This window comes from Eschscholzia californica, unplaced genomic scaffold (genome assembly GCF_041429995.1).
Source record: "Eschscholzia californica isolate CP2 unplaced genomic scaffold, dmEscCali1.0.p SCAF_4, whole genome shotgun sequence".
Classification (NCBI taxonomy): domain Eukaryota; kingdom Viridiplantae; phylum Streptophyta; class Magnoliopsida; order Ranunculales; family Papaveraceae; genus Eschscholzia; species Eschscholzia californica.
In genome coordinates this window covers 31,953,071-31,965,434 of record NW_028238461.1, presented here as the reverse complement: position 1 = coordinate 31,965,434, position 12,364 = coordinate 31,953,071, and positions in this window count along the sequence as shown.

Here is a 12,364-nt window from a genome sequence, read left to right as displayed (position 1 = left end):
GAGGCGGTTGCCGTCAAACCGAAGGGAAAGTATCCTCCCTTGAGTATCTAAGGTTTCTCTTTGAGTCTATCCCGTCTCTTTGATAAGTGGAATTTCCTAAGTTCAAGGATTCTCCGTAGATTTCTTATTGGTGTTGTTGATATCAAAAAATGGCTTTTCGTTAGATCAGCATGAGTTGATGCATGACAGCCTCCGTTATGTTTGATTATTCTGTTAAGTTGAGTTTCCCTCGGTTTAGAGTTCCCGAATCCTGCTCTGCTTTCTGTTTTGCCTCCCGTTCTACCTCCTTCTTCCTGATCCTCGCTCCTTGCTCCTGCTCCTTGCTCCCTGCTTCTGCTCCTTGCTCCTGTTCCTGTTCGTCTGCTCCCAAGGAGGGAAAACCAGGAAAGGGTTCGAAAACTTCTCCGACGCTCAAGCCAGTCAGGGTGCTATTTGGAGTAAAAGAATGAATATTGATTGATCCTTTTGGGGGCGACTTATGGGAACTCTGAGGTTTGGGTGATCTTTTTAGGGTAAAGAGATCGTGTCCTTGGAAGGACGATGTGGGGGGCCTTTTATAGGCGATGTTAGGTCGACTATGATTAGTGGCGGCGGTGAGGCGGTTGCCGTCAGACCAAAGAGAAATTTTCTCTCTTGAGTATCTAGGGTTTCTCTTCGAGGGTATCTCGGATCTTTGATAAGTGGAAGTTCCTAAGTTCAAGGATCCTTCGTAGGTATCTTGCTGATGTGATAGATCCTGGAGGAGAAGTTTCTTCCTTTAGTTACGTGGAGCTCAAGCTGGCTTAAACACTTCGAGATGTGTAGCCGACTGAGATCTTCCTTGAAGATTCGGGATTAAGTCGATAGATCTCCTAGCGCTTCTGCCTCCCTAGTTCTGGGTGTAAGACATTGGTCGGATCTGTTTGGACCCCCTTACTTCTCTGAAGACCCCAGGGCTGATCTGTCCATGCCAAGGGCGTTTTGCAGGGCTGGTTTCTTCTGACCAACCTCCCAGTTAGGGGAATATTTGGTGGACCATCAGGGGCTCAGTGGTCCTGTTACCTTAAGCCGGGTTGACCCAGTAGACTTCAGGTGTGATCTTGACTCTTTAAACGTTAGTCAACGTCTGGACATTTTATGCATCATCAGGTGTGATAGACTCTAAAGGAGAAGTTTCTTCCTTCAGATACGTGGAGTCCAAACTAGCTTAAACACTTCGAGATGTGTGGTTGACTGTGATCTTTCTAAAAGTTTTGGGATTAAGTCCGTAGATCGTTTGGCGCTGCTGCCTACTAGTTCTTGGCGTAAGACACTAGCCGAACCTGTGTGGACCCCCTTACGCCTTTAAAGACCCTATGGCTGATCTGTCCATGCCAAGGGCGTTTTGTAGAGCTGGTTTCTTCTGGCCGACCTCCAAGTTAGGGGAATATTGGATTGACCATCCACGGCTCAGCGAGTTGCTGCTCCGGGTTGACCCAGTAGGCTTCAGGTCTGATCTTGACTCTTCAGGCGTTAGTCAACGGCTGGACATTTTATGCATCATCATGAGTCACGCCACTCCTTAATCGAAAGTAACTCATGTGTTTTAAACATTGAAGACCCTGAAGTCAAGGATTTTACCTGGACCAGAGTTGTTTTGCGAAGCTCGGTATTTCTTTTGGTTTTCCCAGAGCTGCATATTCCTGAGCTGATTTACACCGAGCTGATGGTGCAACTTCTTTTTTCGCCAGAACTGATTTAAGTTGTGTTTGCCTTGGACTAGTGGACGCGTGGTTGGTTTTCCCGAGACACGTTACTGCATCTGCTTAAGAAAATAATTCCCTTTCCATGCGTGATTCTATGACATCACATGATTGATCTTCTGATCTCGCATTTTCGGCGTTGATCTTTTGGGTTGTTGTACACGGCAGTTATTTCAGCATGCTTGGACACGTGGTGCATTATTAGTGGGAGAGTCGACGCGTCTCTTCGAAATTTACTGGTATCCTATCAAACCTGATTGATTTCGAGCTGTGTGCATCCCTTGGTCAGCATTCATTTGTTTGTTCCCAAGGTGTGTTTGGCCTTCGCTTTTAATGACCCTTCATCTCTTTTCAAGAAGTCTATTGGCTATTCCTTTCAACTATAAATAGCCTACTTTGGTTCTTTAACTCCCCATCATCAAAAGTTAGAGAAGAGAAGATCCTTTCTTGTAAATATATTTTAACCTTGCTCCTTACCTTCTGTTTTCATTGGAGATCCGAGATGAGGCCTCTGTTTGATTTCATACTGGCTTCCTGCTCGAAGAATGTTTTTCCGACAATGGAGATAGTTAAGGGTAACTTTTTCGATAATGTAGATAGTTACCCGGGATACCAATTTGGGTCCAGTCCCAAAAATGGTGGTTTGGTCGGGCGCCATTCTTGATCTGGCTCCTGGTCGAAGGCTTCTTCGGTCGTTCGTGGGGCGACGCTCTGAATGAGGGGATTTTCCTCCTAATTGCATTGTGGGCTTATCCCTTTGCTCTTTTGATGTTTTCCTACCTTCAACTTCTTTTTCTCTTATTTTAAGCAATTTCTTCTGTAATAGACCCGAATCCCTGTTGTAGCTTCGGTGTCCTTCTCTGCAATTTCTTTTGTAATAGATCCTGCTGAATAAAATTATCTATTATGGCTCTCCCTCTATCGTTTGTTTTTTTCTGGATGTTAACCACCTATTCGCGAAGGAGCGCTGATTCGTCTTTAATATTTATTGCTTTATTAATACTTTTTCGACCGAACCGCCTGTTCGTTCCGTTTTCCCACGGCCCGGACCTATAAATATGACTCGAATGGGCGGACAGTTTCATTCGTTTCCTTCATGGCCAGTTTGTCTATCCAAAGGCTTCTTCCCTGTGGTAACCTTAGAATTAGTTTTCGTCTGACGCATTTTACTGATGAATTTTACGTCCGTCGTTATCATGTTGATGTCGAAGGCGAAGGTCCCATCGGGGTTTTTTCGCTTTATCGGCTTATATGTCCTTGAGAATCTAGAGGTGATTCTGTTTGGCGAGCCTTTCTGTCCCCTGCAATTTTCCCAGAGAGGGGTGTTGAACGATGGCCGACGGGTGACCTTTGAAGTGATGGGATACCTGGTTCGTTTGCTAGACGGTAGTCTTGAGGCGGTCAATATACGGACCTCTATAGAACTAGTTCCTTCTGATGTAATCTCACTGTCTTTTCCTTTTCCTGCTTCTTCTTCTTCGTCTAACGTGTAAAAGGTCGATGATGCATCACAGTTGTTCACGGATGATGTTTCCCTGTTTATATATATATATATATATATATATGTGTGTGTGTGTGTGTGTGTGTGTGTGTGTGTGTGTGTATGTATATACCAAAACAAGTAGTCAATTTGATTAGTTCTATGCTTACTAATGTACTTTCCCTAATCTTACTACGCATGCTCCAAATGATCGCCCCAGCAAAAAAAAGCAACTTAAACTCAAATTTATTCTAGTATGACCTAGGTCTACTAATTCCTTCTGCAAAATAGATCCCGAATTAGTGTAACTGTATAGCTTTAAATGTTTTTTTTAGGAAATTTTTGGGTCTGGATTTTTTTTCCCGTGATCATGCTGCTGCTTCTAAGGCTGTTTTTCGTTGCCTTTAGCCCAACTAGTTTAGCTAGGACTTCTCCTTGAACCCCTAGTCGTGGCTTTCGCTACCAGGGCTGGTTTCGTTGGCTTGAGTGCAACTAGTTTAACTAGAACTTCTCCTTGGACCCCTGGTCGTGGCTTTCGCTACCAAGGCTGGTTTCGTTGGCTTGAGTGCAACTAGTTTAATTAGGACTTCTCCTTGGACCCCTGGTCGTGGCTTTCGCTACCAGGGATGGTTTCGTTGGCTTGAGCGCAACTAGTTTAACTAGGACTTCTCCTTGGACCCCTGATCGTGGCTTTCGCTACAAGGGATGGTTTCGTTGGCTTGATCGCAACTTGTTTTCGCCGGGACTCTTCCCGCATCCCTGGTCGTTGCTTTCGCTACCAGGGTTGTTTTGTCTACTTAAGCATGAATAGTTTCGCAAGGACTTCTCCTTATACCCCCGGTCACCTTCGCTAGGGTTATAGGTTAACATGGAGTTCTCCTTAAGATCCTCAGTGGGGACCGCGTTTCACTTGAGTAAAATGAATTTAACTAGGACTTCTCCTTACAAGGTTTCTGGGCGTTGTCGTAGCTATTAGAGCTGCCTAATTTGTCGGCTTGAGCACGGTCAGTTTAACTACGACTCCTCCTTTGGACCTTGGTGAAGGGTCAGTTTTACTCGTGTAAAGTTTATGTTTAATTAGGACTACTCCTTAAGGTTTCTGGTCGTCGCCTTAGATACCAGAGCTATCTGTTTTGGCAAAGCAAAGTGAATTTGACTAGGACTCCTCCTTTTATGGTGTCGCCTTTTTGCTAAAAATATTTTGTTTATTCATAAAATATGTAGCTTGTAGCCCTACTTCTCCCGCCTAACGGCTTAATTCGCAAAATTAAAAGGAAATTAAGAAGTGATGGCAACCAACGTGGGCGTTGACTTTCAGTCCTGCATGTTTGCTGTGGGGTCTCGGTAGAAAACTTGATCTCCTCCGACGGGGGCCGGGTTTGTGGTTTCTTTTTCACAGCCCTGAGCGGAGATTAGGTAGCACTCTCTGGCTACTTCTTGATTTTCTCTGACCGTCCCTATGAGATTCGTTCCTGGGATTGGGAATTTCATCATGAGGTGGTTCATAGAGATTATCGCCCCCGACTCTCTCAGGAAGTTCCTGTTCAGTATGATGTTGTAGACATGCATCTTATTGACTATGGCGAAATTTAACATTATCGCTTTCTTCGTTTTTTCCTTTTCCTATCAGGACGGGTTACGATGTTGTCCCATCGGTTTCGACCTGATTGTCGCCGAACACTGTCAAGCAAGACTTTTATGATTTGAGATGGTGAAGACTTACTCAAGTTTTTGGAAGCATGTTCGGCTCATGACTTCAGTCGAGCTTCTCGTGTCGACTACGATACGCCCTACCCTCCAATTGGCTACTACTGTCGTTATCACCAGTGGATCTGCGTGGGGGTTTATTACCCCCACTAGGTCGTCGCCACTTAAGACGATGGGTGGCGTCTCCACACTGGGTTTGATAGACAGAACTGGTGGGTTTTTAGCCTCGTTGGCATATCTGCGTTGTTCTCCTTTGGTAGTTCCGCCGAGAGTCGGTCCTCCTGAGATAGTATTGATGTTTCCCATGACCCCGGTTGGCGCCTCTAAGCCTTTGGTTGCTTTCTTGATGGTCGGGATCTGTTCGTCAGAATCTAGCCCAGACCGATTCCTGCTCCGTTTGACGACCTTTTATTCTTGTATTCATAGGGTTGTTTCTCCTTCCGGATGTATTTATCCAGCTCACCTTTCCTCACCATTTCTTCGATGAGGTTTTTGAGATGTCGACAATTGTCAGTTTTGTGACCGTAGCCTCGGTGAAAGGCGCACCACGCAGTTAATGGCGGAAATAAGACATCTAATGTCTAAATTAGTATTCCCTGGATCACATGCATAAGCCCCTAATAATACTAAGCAAAACTAGAAGATGAATACCTTATTCGCTAGTTTTTCCCTCGAACCTTTCCAATTTCTTTTGAGAAGACCAAGAGCTTCAAACGTAGCTCATCTACTTGGGACACGAGCAATCAACTTGATCTCCCGCCTTGTTGTTAGCTAGCACACCAATGGTGGTTGGAAGAAGAACACCTTTCTTCTTTGACTAGATAGATAGTAATGGGAATTAGCTCACTTTCTCCTCTCTACTTGATGTGGTAGGGTAAGAAATCTTAGAGAGAAATTCCACACCTTATTCTCTGCCCTAAGAGTGGTTATATAGAACCCTAATAAGAATCAACCTCCTTTTAGGTTTCCTAAAACACCTTTCAGAATAAGATTTAGGGAAATTATCGAAAACAACAACTAGTTGATATTTTCTCAATTCCCTAAGGAGATGACGTCCAAACCCAGCCAAAATTAGGCCGAAAACCCCATTTTTGGGCTTTTTGTACTATCTTTGCCTAATTTCTCTTTAGGCCTATGAGATATATTTATGGGACATTCCCATTATTATATCTCACTCCCATTAATCATATCCTAGATCAAATTGACACTCTTATGTCTAACCCGTTGTAGGATCCGGTCGAAGTTAGCCGCGAATTACTTCGTAATTCGACGATCGTGGTTGGTTTCTAGCTTAAACTCCACGACCCCTAAATCAACCGGACTTGATGATCTTCACCATCAATTGTCCGAGCTGACAAATTTGTCGCATTGCCACCTTGGTCGAAGGACATCTCCTTCAACTCCTTCAGACTCCCACTTGGACTTAAAACAAGTGCAATGCTCGATTCCCTTGTCAATTAGTATCCCATCTGATACGTCACGTCATTCAAAATTTCTTGATATCCGAGTACAACTGTAAAAGACAAACGATTAACTCCTAATCCGTTTGAGCGTGGCCACGCATTTTTCAGTTGCTACTCATCAAGTGGCCTTGAGACACTTTGTACCAAATGTGATTAGGATGACACAATTCATTCTTGTGCTCCTACTTAACTTCATGTCTATCCTGTCCTTTCCAGTATCCGCCTTTATAACCTCCTTTTACGGTGCGGCGTTTAACGGAACCAAAGTCGGACATTCCTTACATAAGATGAGTGGAGCACTCATGTTTTTATGAATCTCTCCAATTGTCTTTTATGAGAAGTATTTTGACGTTTCATCACGAGTGATGTACTTCTCATATCGAGGGTTATCCAGTGTATAACCTTTTACACACCCACGTAGTCGAATTGAATACTCCTATTCTATAGCCCATGAAACTGCGCTATCTCATCGACATCCCGTGCTAGTCTTCCTTAATCGTTGCTGTCCATGCAATGACCAGGACTAGGGAGATGATAATAAATATTCCAAGTTCACTTAATAGGGTTTCATTCATCAGATCACGTATCTGACAAACCTATTCGGAATGCTTTATTATCTGTGGACTGTCGATTAAGTACTAAACCAAACTAAGAGACGACTGTGAAATAATTAACTTTATTTCCGATAACGAGAGTTTGTAAATTTGAGCTTCTTCCGTAAAACTCATTTTTACCCGCTCAATTTACTTGTCAAGGTCTATTCTAAATGTACCCCATGCCTTTAGACTTGTGTATGAGTCTCATACTTTGTCTTAGGTGATAGTTTAGTTTGACTATCGATGTAGTCCGTTTTAAATTTTGCTAATTATCAATTAATTTGAAGATTGCTATCTTCAACCTTGATAATTTCTAGTAACCTTTACTAGAGTTAAGGCTTTTAACTCTCATGTAGTATTTGCAACAGTTCCCGGCCTAAACACTTTTAGCCTACTTTCCTTCCATGTCTAGAAGTTTGCTACGATGACTTGTTTCAACTCTTGTACTACTTCATCCTTTAGCCTTCTAGGATGTTTTAAGTAGTGTTTCGATATTCCAATCCGAATTTGGATGTCTAAATGCTAATCATGTCCAACATGATTGACTTTATGTTTTCAAACATAAGTGTCTCTCTCATGCGTGCTTGCTCATCGGTGTCTTTTCAGACTCCGGGTTTTGCAACGCTCTTTGTCATGAGTTTTTGGGTTGAAATTCTTGTAGACTTTTCGAGTCTTAGATTTTCGGTTTTGGATCTCAAGCGTCTAAGCGTACTGAGTCTTTCTAATCATATCATCTTTCATGATCTACGCTTATAGACCTTTAGATGCCCAAAATGGCATTTTATCCTTGCGTGTGGTTCTTTTATTGAGTCAGTACGTTTACTGTTACACAACATCTTATGTCGTACTCAATCTTTTGTATGTACTCTGCATACGGACCCGGAAGGTTTGTTGCTCCCACTTACCTTCTTGAAGTACGTGATTCAAGAATTTCTTCATTCCTCAGGGATCAAAACCATTTTGATTGCCTTTATGAATCGAAGATTCTGACTCTTGCGTGCTTTAATCCGTCGATGGATTCTTTAAGCATACGTATAGACATAACTGGACTGGGGAAATCCAATTCCTTTTGTCTAGTTTTGGGAAACTCTAATGTTTCCATCCTTCTCAGGTTTCTATTCTAGAAAACTAATTTTGGTCTTCCCTTGACTTAAATTATCAAGCTACATGTCTTGATGAGATATGGATTCCATGATGATTTTTGGTTTCTAGCCAAAATCTAGAGTCAGTTTCCGTCTCTGCGCAGGTCTTTTATCTCTTCAGAAACAACCTTTATCTTCTAAATCTTTGAGATTTTACTTTTGACCTTTTAGGGCTTTTGAACAACAATTCGGAATATTCTCAACTACTTCGAGATTTTTCCTTTAGAGACACTTTCAACTACTTTGATAAGACCAGGATCGAATCCTCAGGGACTAAGTATAATCTATTGTAAAACTTGTATCTATGGTGATTTCTCTCTTAAAGATTGTTTTAAAGTGAAATAGCTAAAACATAAACAATAAAAAGTTGATAATCGGGAAACTTATGAGAATGGAGAATCTAGGGTTTCAGGATCCACTTTAGCAAGTATGACATCTAACTTATGCAATTCAGATCTTCTTCTTATATAACTCAAGGAAGAATAACCAACCTCGGATGATTTTGACTTTTCAGAACACTTACTTTAAAACTTTCAATTTCAATACCTAAAATCACGGTTACTCTAACTATTAGATATCAAACGTAAGCATGAAACATTAAAGACCTAAAGCCTAAATATGAAACATCAAACATAAGCATAACTAATGAAAGGGGTTATCGTGGAAGTTACGCGAAGAAATCAAAGTATTTAAGTACTTAAAAGTGATTAAGTCAGAAAATCACGCAAAACTAAAGCTTAGCCTTAACCCTATATCGGGAAAGTTAGTTACTCATGATGGATGAGAGCATAATAACGATTAAAGAGAAGAAAAATAATAACATTAAAGAAAGAAAAATAATCGGAGAAGAAAACACCTTTTTTCACGAAATTTCACTCTGTGCAGCCAAACAGACCCTTAGGGAAAATAGTTTTCTCGTCTTCTCGGAAAATACTTCTCTGTGGGAATATTATTTTCCTCAACTGATTTCTCTCTCTCTTTACTGTTTTCTCTTTCTTTCTCACTCTAAAATTTCTCTTTCTCTCTCTATAATAATATAACTCTCTCTTTCTTTCTCTAACCGAAACAGTAAAGGAAGGAGAAGAAGATGAAATAATGGAGTCTTATTATTTAACTTCAATCTCTCTCTCTCTCTGCAGAACAGGAGCGTCCAGGATGCCTATGGTCTGTCCTAAGCCAGAAGCGTCTAGGACGCATCTGACCCGGTAAGGACGCGTCTAGCCAGGGGAAAGAGCACGAGAGGAACGTGTTGTCCCTAGGCTCGGCCTATGATTAGGCTGATCCGAGACAAAGTCTAGGGTTGACCCGAGACCAGTCAAGGGACTTTAACCAGGGTTGACTTAGGTCCTTTTGACTTTGACTCAAGGGCTTTTGGGCCTTGACCTAAGTGGGAGTTTTCAAACCTTTTTCTCCCGGTTCCATGCATTTTTTCCGACATTGACCCGGGTCATCGGAGAGCCCAAAGAGAGTTTTTCTTTGAATTTATTTAGGAAACCATTAAGGAAGAAACATAATGTGCATTTAGTTTGAGTATAATGGAAAACAAACTTTAGAGCCCATTAGACATAGAGATGTCACAATTTCCCACAATTAGCTATACGAAAACATAGCAAACCTAGAAACGGATCTAGGATACATACTTTGTATAATTATGAATGTCATATTATTGTATGTAATGAATGTATGTGATTGCGTAGATTAGTATACCTTTAGATAAGATTATCGTTTCTTGTTTCTAAGCACAAGTAGATGTGCCCGAATAATACCTAGAGTATAGGGTCTTAGAATCTATTGACGAACCGAACGATGAGATCATGGTTCAAGTGGGAGTAGTCAATAGAGGTTCAAGGATACGAATCCAAACGAACCATAGGCGAACAAGAAATAACTTAAAAAATGAGATCTTTCAAGTGGTAATACTAAGATTTAACAAATCATTATGCAAACCCACATAAACTTTTACATAATAAATCATGAATGGTTATGCTAGAGTTCACAGTAACGCAACTTGATAAATTACGTAATAAGTCCCAAAAAGAATTTTGAGTAGAGCCTACCTAGATTAAGACAACTATTGATCCCTTGTTTATCGATGGTGGGTCATGCCAAAACAGGGTGCCATCTTTTACCTCGGGACAATACGGGTAAATCTATGAAGAGGTCTACATGTCTAAATGGTTATTCTCAACGAGTCAGCAAAAGGGTTTTGGATTTCCGGGCTAAAGGACGATTTGACGTTTAAATATGAAATTCGTTAACCAAGAATCATAGGAGTATGATCAGTAAGATGTTACTCACCCAGGACGACGAATTAAAGGCAGTGCCAAAGTACGCTTCGTTTCGAAGAAATGGGATCTTGGAATTATATTATTCTTAGGGGACAACAAACATAGAATAATATAGGCACATTAAAGAAACATGTCAGGATAACAAGTTTAATCACTTTCGCGTTTCTTACATGTAGTTTAATTATGACGACAAAAGACTCCAGCAGCATACGTTGGCTTCTGGAGAAAGAAAAGTTTCATGGTGACAATTTTATGGTTTGGGAACGGAATCTGGGACTTGTCCTAATATCCGAACATAAGGCAAACGTCTTAGACACACCTATTCCGATTCTTAGTGAAGATTCGACTGATCAAGAAAAGGAGCAAGAAAGAAATATTCGGAAAAGGTCCGAACCCATAACATGCCTTATGCTGGCAACCATGAAACCTAATCTTCAAGATAGGTTCATCGAAATGGATGCCTATATCATGATACGACAACTTAGGAATTTGTTCCAAAAGAATTCAAGAATGGAGAGGGTATGAGACTTCAAGGGCAATATTGGATAAGCGCCTTGAAAAGGGAAAGCCTGTAGGGCCACATGTTTTCAAAATGATTAGTCTTTTTGAAAAACTAAACAGACTAGGAGTCGACAATGGCCGAGATTTCGCCACTGATATTATCCTGCATTCACTTCATAATGGGTTCAGTCAATTTAGAATGCACTACAATATGAATGGATGGGATAAATCTCTGGAGGAGCTACACGCTATGCTCCAGACAGTCGAAGAGAACATCGCAATAGTTGAACCTAAGAAAGAAGTTCTGATGGTTCATAAAGATAAGGGATTTAAGAAGGATGGAAAGCAGAAATTCAAAAAAAAAAAAAATGGGCAAAGTGAAAGGCAAACAAGTTGCCAAGAACAAAGGTGCTCAATTTGATTCCAAATGTTTCTATTGCGATGGCACAGGTCATTGGAAAAGAAACTGTCCAAAATTCCTGGAAGACAAAAAGAACGGAACTGGAAGTTCCGGACAAGGTAATAATTATTAAAAGTTGATTCAATTAAATACTATTTCCTCCTAAAAGGTATGAGATACCTAAAAGGCTCTTATCATTGTGAATGACAGGAGCAAGTGGGAGTTGAGTATTTATTGAAGACGAGATGAACCTGTCAAAAGCTAAGAAGGCAAAAGTTACTGGAAAAGCTCAAGAAGGATCATAGACTCAATAGGCATTACTTTAAATCAGTTTTAGTTTTCTTTTCTTTTAGAACGTTGACTCTGTAATGAGATTATGGAAGTGAACAAAATATTTAGTATTTTATAATGTTCTTAAAAGAGCCTTAACTTTTAAAGAATTATACTGAGTGATCCGACTTAGTTATTCTAATCTAGTCAAATAAATTTGAAAGAACGTGAATGAAACTAAAGTTGTTTGATCACGTATCTCTCAACAATAGTTAATCATGGTTTAGACAAACTGATTTGACAAGATTTCTTATGACAAAACAGAGGTCAATCAATCGTAGAAACTCATGTTAGACATAAAAACCTATGATTAATGTGACTAGAATAGACTAAGAACTAGATTTTGTAAAAGTTTTAGAAACCAAACCTAAATCAAGAAAAGGGTCAATATGACTAAAGCTTATGATGAGATCATAAAAGTCATCAACCTTCCAAAACATTTGATAGTCTAATACGAATCTGCCAACCCATTAAAAACCTAGAATAAGCTATAGTGAATAATTGAGTCCATACAAGTATGGATTTTAGAAGGAGTTCTAAAACCAGTCATTTATTCAAATGTCTAAAACATATTAGACAAAAGTTCTTCGGAAAGGAAGAACGGGGTTTTCTCACAAATCGTCGAAACACAATTTGATTGTTACTCTCGATGGTGTCTTACTTTAAAGATAAGACTTTCAAAGAAGACAAGTGGGAGGAAAATATTTGAATCAGATATTCGAATTAGAGCAACAAA